Here is a 17110-nt window from a genome sequence, read left to right as displayed (position 1 = left end):
TCACTGTAACCACCACAGTGACAGGAAGTGTTTTTATGACTGAAACACTGAAATGATGCTAACGGCTGTCGTTAGGCTCACTGACAGCAGTGCTGATGTGTTCATGTCAAACACTGGATCAGGTCAGACTCCTTCATCCTTCTCCAGCATAAATGGTAAATGGCCTGCATTTGTATAGTGCTGTACTCAGTCCCTAAGGACCCCAAAGCGCTTCACACTACATTCAGTCTTTCACCCAGTCATCCACACATTCACACACTGGTGATGGCAGCTACATTGTAGCCACAGCTGCCCTGGGGCGCACTGACAGAGGCGAGGCTGCCGGACACTGGCGCCACCGGGCCCTCTGACCACCACCAGTAGGCAAATCTTGCCCAAGGATATTTGGCATGCAGCCAGGAGGCAGCCTGGGATCGAACCACCGGCCTTCTGATTAGTGGCTGACCTGCTCTGCCACCTGAGCTATAGCCACCCCATGAGGCTCCCCTCAGACCTGCAGGAGCTCTGACCTTTGACCTCCTGACCCTAACCATTTTAGTCTTGTTGCATCTTTAAATGCAAATCCATCCAAACTGTAGCCGAGCACCAGAAGCTGGAAGCTGTTCTATGAATGATGATCATAGCAGAGTTTGTGTTTCCAGCTCAGACGTGTTAAAAGCTGCTGCTGTGCTACATTTGTCATTTCCTGCTTCCATGTCAAAGCGCTGAAGTCATCTGATCACTTTAATGTAGTAAAGCAGGAGCTGTAAGTCTGACATTTATTTACTGTCATCACAAACACACACAGCTGGATCAGCACCCAGACAAAGGCCTGAAAAGATGAAAATCAGCATCTGATTATTATTATTATTATATATCCTGTTTATGTGGATGCACTTTTCTATCTGTGAGTGCTGAAGCTGACGTCACTGATCACATGACTCTGAGGGATGTTTCCAGCACCTCGCTGAATCTGAGCCATGAGGATTTAAGGCTCAGCTCTGAAGGCAAAGCAGGTCTGAGGCTACGTCCACACGTACCCGGGTATTTTTGAAAATGCAGATTTTTCTATGCGTTTGCACCTTCTGTCCACACGTAAACGGCGTTTTCTGTCACTGAAAACAGGGGATTTCTAAAAATAAAAATATTTTCTAAAAATCTGTTTTTGCATTTACGTGTGGACAGAAAAACGGAGAAAACGCAGCATTAAAGGTGTGCTCATTTTTTGACGTCACACTGTGCGCCACGTTATTGTTTCGGTGAAAAGAATTTCTACAATACTGTTACTGTTACTCTCTGCAGTGTTTAAATGCTTACATATACACACACAGTTACTGTCCCTCCACACAGTTCTGCTTCTAAGCGCCATCTTTGTTTACTCTTTCCCACCCAGGCTTCTAGATTTCTGATTGGCCAACATTTCTACACGGTTAGGAATATAGCGCCACCTGTTGCTTTGGCATGTTCCTAGCAGCGTTTTCCTTTCATTTCTGCATTTGCGTGTGGACGGGATTATTTTTTAAAACGAAGAAAACGGAACCAGAGAGCATTCAGCTTTCACAGCAGCCACCATCCTGTCACACTGAGCATGTGCAAACACAGCAGCCAACATCCCTGTCACACTGAGCATGTGCAAACACAGCAGCCAACATCCTGTCACACTGAGGAATGTGCAAACACAGCAGCCAACATCCTGTCACACTGAGCATGTGCAAACACAGCAGCCAACAACCTGTCACACTGAGCATGTGCAAACACAGCAGCCAACATCCTGTCACACTGAGCATGTGCAAACACAGCAGACAACATCCTGTCACACTGAGCATGTGCAAAGCAGACACATCCTGTCACACGAGCTGCAACAGCCACATCCTGTCACACTGAGCATGTGCAAACACAGCAGCCAACATCCTGTCACACTGAGCATGTGCAAACACAGCAGCCAACATCCTGTCACACTGAGCATGTGCAAACACAGCAGCCAACATCCTGTCACACTGAGCATGTGCAAACACAGCAGCCAACATCCTGTCACACTGAGCATGTGCAAACACAGCAGCCAACATCCTGTCACACTGAGCATGTGCAAACACAGCAGCCAACATCCTGTCACACTGAGAATGTGCAAACACAGCAGCCAACATCCTGTCACCACTGAGCATGTGCAAACACAGCAGCCAACATCCTGTCACACTGAGCATGTGCAAACACAGCAGCCAACAACCTGTCACACTGAGCATGTGCAAACACAGCAGCCAACATCCTGTCACACTGAGCATGTGCAAACACAGCAGCCAACAACCTGTCACACTGAGCATGTGCAAACACAGCAGCCAACAACCTGTCTTTTTTTTTTTTTTTTTTTTTATTAAACTTTATTAAGAAACAGTATACAGAACATGTATACAATCAGAACAAAATTAACATATGCCAGGGGGTGTAATACAAAGAATTACAAACATTCAAATAATTTGTAATTACTACAAATAGTAATAGTTTTCATAGCCTTTTTGTTAAGTGATCCACTAATCAATTTTATGTAACATAAAACATCATTATAGTAATGTTTAAAATTAGGTTTTTTGTTACTGTATTTGCATTTGTGAAAATAAAATTTAGCTAAGATAACTAATAAATTTATTATAAAGTAAACATCTTCTTTTTTTTGCCTTCGAAAGAAACAAAATACAACATTTTCCCATTTCACAGTAAAGTCTTTATAGAGATGTCCAGCAATGAATCTACTGAAGTCTTTCCAAAATGTTCTAGCGTATGAACAGATCCAGAAGAGGTGTTGCACAGTCTCAGGATGGCTTCCACAAAATCCACAGTTCACATTTATGTCCCTTTTGAACTTCGTCATGTAATGATTAGCGGGATAAAATTTATGCAATATTTTAAATGAGACTTCCTTCACTTTATTCGTTACCAGATACTTGTTAGGAATTGTCCATACTCTTTTCCAGTTAATGTCACTGACAAAGGAATTCCAATAAGAGACCACATGTGGGATAGTTAGAGATTCTGTCTGGAACAAAGCACGGATATTCTTATTACTTTTACTGTGGTTTGTTAGACAGATTCTTCCTATGTGTGAATCTAAAGGGTTGGGGAGAGAACAGATGATATGCAAGGTTGAATACCTTTAAAAAGCATTATAATACCCGTAGGTATTGCATCAAATAATATGGCATATTCTTTGGGTGTGGCTGGAAATTTATAGGTGTTTAAGAATTCTGAATAGGACATGAGCTGCCCATTAGGATTAAACAGCTGATTCACTAAAACAATCCGTTTCTCAACCCACCTAGAAAAAAATAATGATTTATTTTTATACACTATGTTCCTATTATTCCAAATTGAATACGTATGGGGTGTAAAGTTGTGTTTATATATAAGGGACCAAGCTAATAGAACTTGTTTGTGAAACATCGAGAGCTTTTCTGGAAGCTTATCTATATTATAATCACAACCTAAGATAAAACTTAGACCACCAAACTTAGAGAAAATGTAGTGAGGAATAAAATTCCAAATGGATACCGGATTTTTAAGAAAATGTTTAGCCCAATTAATCTTAAATGTATTGTTTAGAGTAGTAAAATCCAAAACATTGAGACCACCGTGTTCATAGTCATTCATCAATACACTTTTTCTGATGTAATGTGTCCGGTTTTTCCAAAGGAAGTTGAAGAGCATTCGGTCAATATCCTTACAAGTTTTGCCGTCCATGCATGCAGAGAAATTGCTGCATAAGTCAGTCGAGACAGACCTTCTGCTTTTGAGAGCAATACCCTTCCTCTTAAACTTAAATCTCTCTGCAACCATTGATTTAATTTGGTTTGAGATTTTTTAATAATTGGGGGAAAATTTAGTAAAATTCTGTCTTTTGGATCTTTGCAGATAATCAGACCTAAATACGTTGCTTCATTTTTAACTGTTATATTACAAATACTCTGAACATTACACTCTTTGACAGGTAATAACTGACATTTATTTAAGTTTAGGACCAATCCAGACCCTTTTGAGAAATCCTCTATTACACGTAAAGCAATTGGCACTTGGCTGGCATTTTTAAGAAAAATTGTGGTATCATCTGCCAATTGACTGATGACAATCTCTCTGTCTGCTATGTTTATACCCTTCACAGGGCTATTCGAAATATGAGAGGCAAGAATTTGGGTGCAAAGTAAAAAAAGATAAGGGCTAATCGGGCAACCTTGGCGTACACCTCGATTAAGACTAAAACGAGAAGTGGTGCCATTTTTCATTCTAATAGAACTATTAGCATTGGAATACAGAGTTTTGATAGCTCTGCAGAAGATATCACCAAAACCAAATTTCTGAAGTGTAAGAAATATAAATTCATGCTCAATTGAGTCAAAGGCTTTATAGAAGTCCAGGAGAAGGATAAATGAGTCATCAGATATTAATGCTGAGTAGTCCAGAATATCCAAGACGAGTCTAATATTATTGGAGATGTGTCTGTTTGTCATAAAACCAGACTGTGTCTCGTCTACAATATCGTCCAAAATATATTTAATTCTTCTAGCTAGCAATAGAGCTAATATTTTATAATCATTATTTAGGAGGCTTATTGGTCTCCAGTTGTCTATAAAAAGTAGGTCCTTCTTAGGTTTGGGAATTAAAGTAATAAGTCCCTGAGTAAGGCTGGGAGGAAGAGTGCCCCTTTCAATACTTTCATTATAAACCTGCAACAAAAAGGGTGCAAGCTGACAAGAAAATGATTTATAGAATTCAGCCACCAGCCCATCTGTGCCCGGAGATTTGTTGTTTTTAAGAAATTCAATAGATGTCAATATCTCTTTTTCAGTAATTGGACTGTCACAAAAAAGCCTATCAGCACTTTTAATCATTTCAACATTGTTTACAGAATCAATAAATTGGGGTAGCGACCTTTGCGTTATAATTGGATTCATACAACTTTGAGTAGAAATTACAACAAAATTGAGAGATAATTTTTGCATCATCACTGACCGTACCATTTATATTCAATTTATGAATAGTATTGGTTTTAGATCTATGTTTTTCTAAGCGGAAAAAATAAGCAGAATTCTGCTCTCCCTCCTCTATCCATCTTTTTCTTGAACGAACGAAAGCTCCTTCAGCTTTCTGGCGGTAAATCTCATCCAGTTTAGATTGAAAGGACCTAAGATGTAATCTATCCTCTTCCGAGACCTCGTCTGGTGGGAGTTGATATATTGCGGAAATTTGAACAATTAGATTTTCTTCTTCTGCTGCCCTTGACTTAGCTATTTTTGCCCCATACTGTCTCAACATTTTACTTATCTCAAATTTAAAAATTTCCCAGTTTGTGCTATAGGAATTCTCAATATTAGCCTTGTGTATAAAGTGTTTTAACAGTCGTGCAATTTCAGATTTTACAATTGTATGGCTCAGAAGCGAGCTATTTAATTTCCAATAGGAGGATCTATTAATTGCAATAGTAGGAAAGAGTTGCAGATTAATATATATTGCTCTATGATCCGTAAGTGGAGTTGTAAGGATATTGACCGTAACACTGTCCTTTGATAGACTACTTGATATTAACCAGAAATCAATACGTGATTTCCTTGAACCAGAACGGCTACTCCAGGTAAAAGATATATCATCAGGAAATTTGTCTCTCCAAATATCAGTTACATTAAATTTATCCATAAATGTTTCCAATCTCAAATTATTCCTAAAATGTTGTGCTGGTGGCCATCTGTCTATAGTGTCATTTAGTGAAACATTAAAATCTCCTCCAATTATTAAGTTTGAACTGGGATATTTAGAGAGCCAAAAACTAATCCTTGTATCTAAAGAGTCAATTAAATTATCATTTTCAGGTTTGGTATTATAGCCATATAAATTGACAATTATGAAAATGGAGTGATTGTATTCTACTATCAGACAAATATAATGACCCAAAGAGTCACAATCTGAATGTAGAACAATACCTTCGAAGCTACCTTTGAGAGTTGTGACCCCAGCTGACCTCTCTGTGCCATGCGAATACCAAACATCGTTACCCCCACTGAGACTTCCAGAAGTTCACATCAGCAGATACAGAATGGCTTTCTTGGAAAAAACAAAAATGACTTTTATATTTCTTAGCAAACAAAAATAAGGCTTTACGTTTACAGATCTGTCTCAACCCCCTGGCATTTAGGGAAACAATAGAAAATGACAATTAAGAAAACAAAAAATAAACAGCTAGAAATTTAAAGAACCAATATTGTGTGCTTAACAAAAAATAAACCTCACTAAGGGACCGAGCATTGCAAGGATGAAAATAACTCGGCAGAAATACACGAAATATTTTTTAGGATACAACTCAGGTGCTGAAACTTAAAGTGTCCTCACACTATAAATGAGGCATAGACTTAATGATCCAAAACGCCAGAAGGATCAATGAAAAACAGCCAACCAAGTCCAAGCAACTGTGCCACATTGTAGCGTCTTTTCTATTCCTTAGCTTCCCCCATATTCACCTCTCATTCTGAAGACGGGAAAACTTCTGTCCCATTAACAAAACCCCGGCATCCGACGTAATAGGCCTTTTTATTTTCTCTGCGAGCCTTCTCGATAATGGGCCACAACTTGCTCCGGCGCTCCCTCTCTTCTCTGGAAAGGTCCTCAGCAAACTTCAAGTCCCGGTTTTCCTTTAAGAATGGAGATGTCTTAGCTGCTTTCCACAGGCTATCTCTGGTTCTGCGGGAGATGAACTGAATGATAATAGGTCTGGGACTGGTGTTGTTTGGGCGTTTGGAGCCGACCCGATGTACGGTGTCAATGGTGTCATAAAGTTGGTTTTTACATTCAGGCAACGTAGCCTGACAAATCTCAACAGCAACCTTCCATGTATCCTCCTGTTGTTCTTCTTTGACACCAAACAGCCTGAGGTTCCACCGTCTGGAATACCGCTCGAGATCTGTGATTCTTTGCTGGTTTTTATCCATACGCTCTTCCTCTTTGGAGATTTTCTGCTCCAATGTGCCCACTCTGCATTTGACATCTTTTATCTCTTCGCATGCAAAGTCCACAGTTTTTCTGATCCCGTCAATCTGTAGTGCAAGGTTATCCATTCTTTCGTTTATTAGTTTTGATAGAGTTTCAACAATATCCACGCTATCTCCCTTTGAATGCATCGCTTTCTTTGGCGCCGGAGACTGGCTGGGTGAGACGGGTAGAGGTGGAAACTCGTCCATTACGTCCTCAGTTATTGGGAGAGGTAGTGAAAGAGCCGTATAGTCATGGCAGTTGTCAAGCAGTGGGTTCACCGACCCGGTTGTTTGGCTAGCATTAGCCTTTAGCAGTAGCTTCGTCTTGAAGCTAGACGAGGGTCTTTTATTGTCACGCTGTGACATTTTATCTCTTAATTGATCAAAATCAGTCCTTTTCTGGCTTAAATACCGTAAAAGCTTCTAAGGTCTGAGTTGACACAGTGTTGCTACCGTATTATAAGGTTACATTTGCTAAGCTCGGCAGTAAGCGTGTACTTACTCGGCCATCTTGGAACGCCCCCCCAGCCAACAACCTGTCACACTGACCATGTGCAAACACAGCAGCCAACATCCTGTCACACTGAGCATGTGCAAACACAGCAGACAACATCCTGTCACACTGAGAATGTGCAAACACAGCAGCCAACATCCTGTCACACTGAGCATGTGCAAACACAGCAGCCAACATCCTGTCACACTGAGAATGTGCAAACACAGCAGCCAACAACCTGTCACACTGAGCATGTGCAAACACAGCAGCCAACAACCTGTCACACTGAGCATGTGCAAACACAGCAGCCAACATCCTGTCACACTGAGCATGTGCAAACACAGCAGCCAACAACCTGTCACACTGAGCATGTGCAAACACAGCAGCCAACAACCTGTCTTTTTTTTTTTTTTTTTTTTTATTAAACTTTATTAAGAAACAGTATACAGAACATGTATACAATCAGAACAAAATTAACATATGCCAGGGGGTGTAATACAAAGAATTACAAACATTCAAATAATTTGTAATTACTACAAATAGTAATAGTTTTCATAGCCTTTTTGTTAAGTGATCCACTAATCAATTTTATGTAACATAAAACATCATTATAGTAATGTTTAAAATTAGGTTTTTTGTTTTTACTTCACACCAAAAAATTTTTTTCAAACCTTTATTGAAACATCAGTACAATACAAAATGGAATTAAACAGTACTACAATAATGGTGTTGCACTTACGAAAGAATTGTATGCATAGATAAACAAATACAAGAACAGTATTCAGAAACAACAATATAAATATGCTAGGGGGAAAGTAACTGATCAAGCCAAAGAATAACGTGATTGAAAGATCTTGATTTTTTCACAAACACCAATAGTTTTTATAGCTTTTGGGTTAGTGGAGTTCTTAATTGAGTTAAGATACTGTACAAGTTCAAAGGAGAATACATAAAAAGAGGGATGTCTTCCTAAACATTTGGACTTGTGAATATGAAGTTTAGCCATTAAAAGTAACAAGTTAATCATATATCTGTTATCAAAGTTGAATTGTTTTTGGTTTTTGTGCAGACCAAACAAAACATATTTCCAAAACAGTACAAATCCTTTAAATATATTTTCTGAAATAAAAACACATAAACTCTGCCAAAAATCTTGTACAAGGTTACAAAACCAAAAAAGATGTATAGTAGTTTCCTTGGAAGTTTTACAAAAGCTACAGCTTGTATCAATGTCTAATTTGAATTTGCTTCGAAGATCATCTTTAGAAGGATAAATTCTGTGTATTAATTTATAAGAAATATCTTTAATTTTGTTGGTAATTAAAAACTGATTAGGGAGTTTCCAAACTTCGTTCCACATAATACCATCTGACAGCCGGTTCCAGAAAAAAATGACATATGGTAGCGTGGTTATGGTACTCTGAAATAAAGCTCTAATCGATTTATTGTTGTTTTTAGATTGCTTAGAAAAGCAAATCTTGCCAACAAAAGCTTGTATGGGAGATGCCAACGGCCTGTGGAATGAAGTAATATTAGGTTGATTCTTAAACAGCATACAAACCCCTGATGGTATTGAGCCAAATACTTTTGTATAATCATGACGATTTATAGCTAAATTGAAATGTAAACAAAATTCTTCATAGGAGAAAAGCGTACCATTTGAATCAAATAATTGGTTGACTAAAACAATGTCATTCCTAAACCAACTATCTAAGAAGAGAGATTTTCTTTTAAATAAAACATCCTTGTTATTCCAGATATAATAACTGTGTGGACTAAAGTTATGCTTGTAAATAAGAGTCCATGCTAAAAAAGCTTGACGATGAAAAGCAGAGATTTTTAAAGGGATTTTATCAATATCAAAATTACAAGTAAGGAAAAATTCAGTGCCACCTAACTTAGAAAACATGAACACAGGTATAGTATTCCAAATGGAAGAAGGATTAGTAATTAGATTCTTCAACCAATTTATTTTGAATGTGTTATTTAACGTGTTAAAATCTAACACATTAAGTCCTCCATTGACATAGGAGTTCATAAGAACTGTTTTTTTTAATGTAGTGTGTCCTATTTTTTCCAGATAAAGTTGAAAAGTAACTTATCAACCTCTTTTATAAGTTTTTTATCAAGGTGCAATGCCAATGCAGCGTATGTAAGACGAGAGATGCCTTCTGCTTTAGTTATTAATACCCTGCCTTTTAACGACAAATCTCTTAAGAGCCACTGATTAAATCTGTGTTTGAGTTTCTCTAGAATAGGATAAAAATTTTGAGTGATTCTACTTTCCTGATTTTTGGTTATTATGATACCAAAATAACGAACTTCTTGTTTTATTGGAATGTTACACAAAGCTGTTTTCGAACAGTCTTTTATCGCCATAAGTTCACATTTAGGAATATTCAAGTACAATCCAGAAGCTTTGGAAAATATGGAGATAGTTTCAATAGCAATAGAGATTTGATTTTCATCTTTTAGGAATAATGTAGTGTCATCCGCTAACTGTGTTATGAGTAAATCTTTGCCAATTAGCGATATACCTTTTACATTGCTTGATTTCATATGGTTAGACAATAGTTGGGCAATTAACAAAAACAGATATGGAGAAATGGGACAGCCTTGTCTTATCCCTCTTTGTATGTTAAATCTGGGTGAAGTACCGTTTGTTAATTTAATACTGCTGTTACTGTTATGGTATAATGTTTTAATCGCTGTAGAGAAGTAAGAGCCAGAACCATACTTATCCAGAGCTTGAAATATAAATTCATGCTCCACCGTATCGAAGGCCTTGTAGAAGTCTAAAAATAATATGAAACCATTGCAATTTATGAGGTCAGAATAATCCAGAATATCTAAAACCAATCTGATATTGTTAGTTATGTGTCTTTTGGGCATAAAGCCAGATTGTGTTTCATCAATAACAGAGTCAAGAACCATCTTAAGTCTGTTAGCTATAATTAGAGCAAATACTTTATAATCATTATTTAGCAAGCTAATTGGTCTCCAATTATCAATCATTAATAGGTCCTTATTAGGCTTCGGAATCAACGTAGTCAAACCTTGATTCATCGTAGTGGGAAGCTGTTGGTTTCCTATGCTTTCTGCAAATACCTCAAGAAGAAAGGGAGACAACTCTTCAGAAAAAGTTTTATATAATTCAGCAGTAAGACCATCCGTACCTGGAGATTTATTATTTTTCAATAGCCCAATTGCATCTTTGACTTCTTCTAATGAGATGGGTTGATCACATAATATAGATTCTTCTTGGCTGATAGATTTAACATTCAGCGATTTTAAGAGATGATTTGCAGCTTCCTGAGAAAATGTAGAGCTATAAAGTTCCTTATAGAAATGACTACAATATTTAGAGATGAATCTGTAATCCTCTGTTATAACCCCATTTATCATTAATTTGCTAATATTATTTATACTTGCGTGTTTCTTTTCTAAACTGAAGAAATAATGGGAATTACGCTCACCTTCTTCAAGCCATTTAGATCTTGATCTGATAAAAGCGCCTTTTGCTTTGTCTGTGTATAAACGATCTAATTTATCTTGTAATTTAGCAAGGTTCATTTTATCCTCTTCAGTTAAAGTGTCAATTTGTTTATTAGATAACTGTGTGATTTGAGAGATTGTATTTTCTTCCTCTAATCTTTTGGACTTTGCATTAAGGCTGCCAACCTTCCTTAAATATTTGCCAATTTCAAATTTTAATAATTCCCAGTTATTTCCATACTTTAAATCTTTTTGAGCTATAGACCAAAAGTTTGAGATCAGTTCGTTAAGCTCCTTTTTCACATCGTCTTTTTGTAATAATGAGCTGTTGAGTTTCCAGTATGTAAATTTAACAACAGAAGAATTAGATAGAGAAGTTAGATTTATTTTAATATATATGGCTTTATGATCTGTTGCTGGAGAAGGCCAAGCACCTACATCTATGCTATTGCTGTCAAAGCTCTCTGAAACTAACCAAAAGTCTATCCTTGAATGTCTCGAGTTAGAATTGTTGCACCAAGTAAACATTTTGGACTGAGGAAATTTGAATCTCCAAATGTCTGTAAGTTTCAGACGTACCATAACAGCCTTCAATGTGGTATTAATTATTTTCGACTGTCCCGGAGGAAATTTATCTAATTCAGCATCCATAATACAGTTAAAGTCTCCACCTAGTAATAATTTTGCATTTGGAAATTCATTTAACCAGCTAGATATTTTTTTTTCAATCATCAAAAATAAATGATCATTTTCTAGCTTCGTGTTAAAACCATATATGTTAGTTACAATTAAGACTAAATCATTATATTTTATGACTTGACATATGTAATGACCTGCGGAATCACATTCTGTATGTAAAACATCCCCATTATATCTGTTTTTTAGGATTGATACCCCAGCTGATCGTTCAGTTCCATGAGATAACCATATAGAATTCCCCATTGAGATCGCCAAAAACTAACATCGTTGATAGTAGAGTGAGATTCTTGTAAAAACACAAAGTCAGATTTAAGTTGCTTTGCATAAAGAAAAGTGGCTTTACGTTTTAAGTTGTTACGAAGACCCCTAGCATTAATAGAAACAAAGAACACAAATTGACAAAGAATAGATATATATTAAAATGTAAATTGAAGTTAAACTTTTTAACCTAACACTGAGATCAGCACTAGAATATGAAAATGTTCACAGTATAGAGTGTGTATATATACATCCCTAGTTATACACAAACATCTGTGGGTACACTGAGGTTCATTACATGGAATATAAATGGAGCTGGCTCCAGAGAAAAGAGGTTAAAAATATTTAACCAACTCAAAAAACTACAGGCAGATGTTGTCCTATTACAAGAGACCCACAGACCTCTTAGAGGTTCGAATGAACTTAAAACACCTGAGTTTCCTAATGTGTTCTCAGCTTGTTATAATTCTAGACAAAGGGGAGTAGCAATTTTAATACATAAAAATATTAATTTCACAGTACTCGATACAGTTATAGATCCAGAGGGCAGATTCTTTATTAAACTATCTATACTTGATAAAAAGCTATGTATTGCAAGTGTATGTGGTCCAAATGTTGATGATCCCTCATTCTTTCACGGTTTTTTCAGTGCACTCTCTGAACACTTAGATGGCACACTTGTTCTTGGAGGCGACCTCAACCTTGGACTAAATGAAGACATGGATAGGCTCAATACAGCGGGAACTCAGCGTAATTGGCAGTCCATAAATATAATCAAACAGTATATGAGCGACTTTGGTCTTTGCGATGCATGGCGCTCCCTTCACCCCACCAGTAAGGAATATACTTTTTTCTCACATGTCCATCACTCCTACTCTCGTCTGGATTATCTTTTGGTCAGCAGCTCACTGCTGAACGACATTTCAGACACTGAGATTCACCCTATAGCTGTCAGCGATCATGGTCCTGTATCTTTAACACTAATGCACAAGAATAATATTACGCCAAGAAAAAACTGGAGATTTAATATATCACTACTTAAAGATGAAGACTTTATTAAATATTTAAAAAAAGAGTGGACTTCATATTTGGACTATAATGACACTCCCGAAACATCAGCTTCTGTTCTATGGGAAGCAGGGAAAGCTGTGATGAGAGGTAAAATAATTTCTTTCTCATCACATAAAAAGAAAAAAGAAAACAAAAATATTCAGGAATTAGAAAAAACATCAAATCACTAGAAGAAGCCTACGCGTCCCACCAAGATCAGGAAACATTGAACAAAATACGCAAAACAAAACTAGAATTAAATGAGATAATTGATAAAAAAACAAAATTCTTGTAACCGTACTTGTAATAAAAGTTAACATAATGGAAGGATCCTCAAATGGACATCTTCAATAAACAGCTGTAATGCAGTATCAATACTGTGAGAAATATTATTAGATGGAATAATGCTGTAAAGAATGTTATTAATGCAGGTATAATGATGCAGGTTATATGGCAGCAATAAAATAATTTATGGATCTCCACACTCTCCTTTTATATTAGTCAGATTCTGCCAACACCACCCCCTTCATTTGGACACACAGTTGAAACCCTGGCTTAACTGAATGGGTTGAAATCCAGCTTCGTGCTATTTGTCATTACCAGTGTTTTGGTAAGTGGAAAAACACCCCGGATATATAACTGACTGACTGTGGTGTAAATAGAAAGTATAACAGGATCTAGAAGAATGTAAACAGAGAAACGTCCTGGCTTTGAATGTTTGTATTGTTCATATTCCAAATAAAGCAAACAGTGTCAGAGCTAAACCAGGATCAGTGTGTTCACACTGGCAGCCACAGCAAGACTTCATTTCAACAGTGACCTTTACTCTGAACTAGTCTGACAAGTTTAAAGGCAAATATACACAGTGATGAAGGACAGGAAGCGACAGTCAGAGTGACATTAAATAATAAGCACAAAGACTATAAAATGATCAGGATTCATTAAAAATGTCGGACTGATTTGATTTGTCTTCATTAACAATTTTTCCTATTCATCTTTTGATAAAATTACTGTGGTTGGAGGAACTCCGACTTATAAATGAATAAATACATTAATTGGTTGATGTTTTTAAACGTCAGCTTGTAAATAAGTTAAAGCAGGCATCTGTTCATCCATTCATGATCTATGCATGACAAATTGTGGTACTATTGGCCCTGAATACAGAGACACACATGGGGAAATCCAATGTAAATTCTATGCAAATGAAACAGGAAAGAAAGGTGAGAAATTTTCCAGTGCCGAGTTAAATGAACTTTACTGCACTGACTGAGCTCCTCCCACCTGCCTTGAGTTTCAAAATGCTGAATATTTTTAAGCTTTGATATTCCAAGTAAAGCAAACAGTGTGTGTGAGCTGATCTGAGATCAGTGAGTTCAGAAGTCACTGTGAACTTTACTCTGACATAAGCTGTTTCCCAATTCAGGGTCTGCATCCTTCGGAGACCATTTGAAGGCTTAGACTCAGTCTGAGCAGTCAAACGACATATTCTTGGAGTGAACACATGAAGGTGTGGCCCTCTCACTCTCTTCAGGTGGAGTCCCACCTCCTTCTAGAAAGCAGCTCACCTGTGTGTCCGTGTTTAGTGTCCAGGTGTGGAGTGGAGCTTGTTGTTGGTGTTTGTGTGAAGAAACTGTAAGTTTGCTTTGTTTCCTCCTTTAACGGTTTGTATTTAGAAACAAACTAGTGTTTGTTCAGCTTAGATTTCATTTCTTTACACAACAAACTGTGTGTGTTTTTGTTTCCGGTCTCTCCATTAAAGTCAGTGTGTAATGTTTTCCCGGCTAACATCAGCTGTGTGCAGCTTAGTTCAGCACAAACAGCACAAATCTGCAGCTCCATAGTTCTGTTAGTGTCAGCGTTAGGGAGCAATGGAATACATGTACCGGTGTTACGTATTTAACCTCTTGAGACCCCAAAATCTTTCATGGCATGCATTTTTAATTTCTCTTTGCTATTTGGGCTGATTAGGACCTGATGGATGTAAAACCAAAGAATTACCAGATTTTTTCTTTTTACCTGATTTTCGTTTCTGAGAAAAATGATATCCACATATGAGGACATTTGTTTTAAATTTCGATAGAACAGTGGTAGTGTAATGTCCTCCTCAGTGGAGATCAGGGGCTTGTAGAGCAAAATTTGGTATTTTTATCTAGAGATCGCTGCAAAGAGTGCAGCCTTACCTAATGTGCACCCTACTGTTACTCATTTTATATTAAGATTTAAAAATCTAGTTGGTATCGGTATGGCGAATAACCCTTTAGTAACACTGATAAATCACACAGCAATAGTACATTGATGTGGTTGTAAAAAGCATGAAAATATATTAAGTAATCCAAAGTATTAAGAATATGTTACTGTCATTGAACAACGTAACAGAATAAGTTACAACATAAATTTTGGGGCATGTATAATGTGATTTTTTGTAGAATATATTTTAAAAGAGCTCTGCATCCTTATATTCACTGGGCTGAACTAAAAAAGAAAGACGTCACAGCAGACTTTACAGATGATATTTATTAAGTATAAAGTTTGGACATACTGTGTCACAAACTGTTGGCTCTCCTCCAACAGGATGTATTGATGTTTCCACCCGGACAGAGCAGATAGTAATGTGACTCATACTGATACTCCTACATCCAGCAGATCCAGTTTGAAAAACAAATAAAACTGAGTCTCACTTTAAGCCCCTTTTAATGAAATAATAACTTTGCTTCTGTGTCTGAACTGATGCAGTAAAATCCCTTGCGAGTACTAAGAAAGTGCTAAGTACTCTATTGTTTTCCCTGTGTTTCTCTGAGGCTGGAAAAAAAAAGTCAAAAATTCAGATCTACCGTTTACAAATACTCCATTACAGTATTATTGCATTTGGTGTAGAGTTTCTTGTTATATTAGTTCAAACTCATAATTGTATGCATTAAGCTGTGAGCTCTACTTTAATGTTAATGTCAGTCTTTAGTTTTTGAACAAGTTCATGAGGTTAATAAGTCTAAAATCCAGACACTTACTTTGTTACTTTGTTATGACCGACGTTCCCTCTAATGTTTCATGTGTCTGAACACACAAACTGAGCGTTCCTTGGACCACTGTGAGCAACAGCAGACGTGGGCACTGTGGTCACGCCAGCATCCAATCCATCCAAGTTACATGTTTATTAAAGTAATCAAATTACAGCATTTATGTTTGACTACTTTTAATTAACTGCTTCAGCCCACTTACAATGAAAAAAAATGTTGTTCATGGTAAATGGCCTGCATTTGTATAGTGCTTTTCTAGTCCCTAAGGACCCCAAAGCGCTTTACACATTCAGTCATCCACCCATCCACACACTGGTGATGGCAGCTACATTGTAGCCACAGCCACCCTGGGGCGCACTGACAGAGGCGAGGCTGCCGAACACTGGCGCCACCGGGCCCTCTGACCACCACCACCTTGTTCATGACCTGCAGCATGTTAACACTATTGGAAATAAAAATAACTTGAACTCCAATTTTGAAAACACAACTTTCTTTTTTCTTAATAAAGCTCTGACCTGTATTCTGAGTCTGAGTCTGTAACTCTGTCTGCAACATACAGTAAATAATGACCAATGTTGGGCAGTTAATTATATAGTTACTTCTTCAAAAAAGTTACTGAGTTTTGCAGCTGTTTACCTAAAAATGCAGCCAAGACGTTTTTTAAACAAACATTTCAAACTATTTACAGAACAATCAGCTGTTCTGCATCAAATCTGATGCCACACAAATTATTTGTGCCGCTCCAAAAAATCATTTGTGTCCACTATGAGATGAACAACAGCCTGATACCTGCAGGCCTGACAGCAGCAGGTTCTTTTTTTCCCCCCTTTGCTTTTCTTTTTTTCTTTTTTCGACCAATAGGAAAGGGTGGGTTTTTTGGTTTTATCTTTGCTCACAGGCGGAGAGTGCTTTTGAGCGTTTTCCTTATAAAACGCCGTTTTTACTTTGCATTTTCCATATGGGTATGATTCCTGCACCCCCAAGCCTGAAAAGATCAATCTATCAGTCTGCAACGCATAAGACTCATTACTGCTTTGATGGGCCCACTATACACATTCTGGGTTGAAACTCACAGAGAGGGAGATAACAATTTGTGGATAATTATTTATTAAAGACAA

Source organism: Simochromis diagramma, unplaced genomic scaffold (assembly GCF_900408965.1).
Source record: "Simochromis diagramma unplaced genomic scaffold, fSimDia1.1 OVJJ01000466.1, whole genome shotgun sequence".
Classification (NCBI taxonomy): Eukaryota; Metazoa; Chordata; class Actinopteri; order Cichliformes; family Cichlidae; genus Simochromis; species Simochromis diagramma.
Note: the sequence above shows the minus strand (reverse complement) of the source record.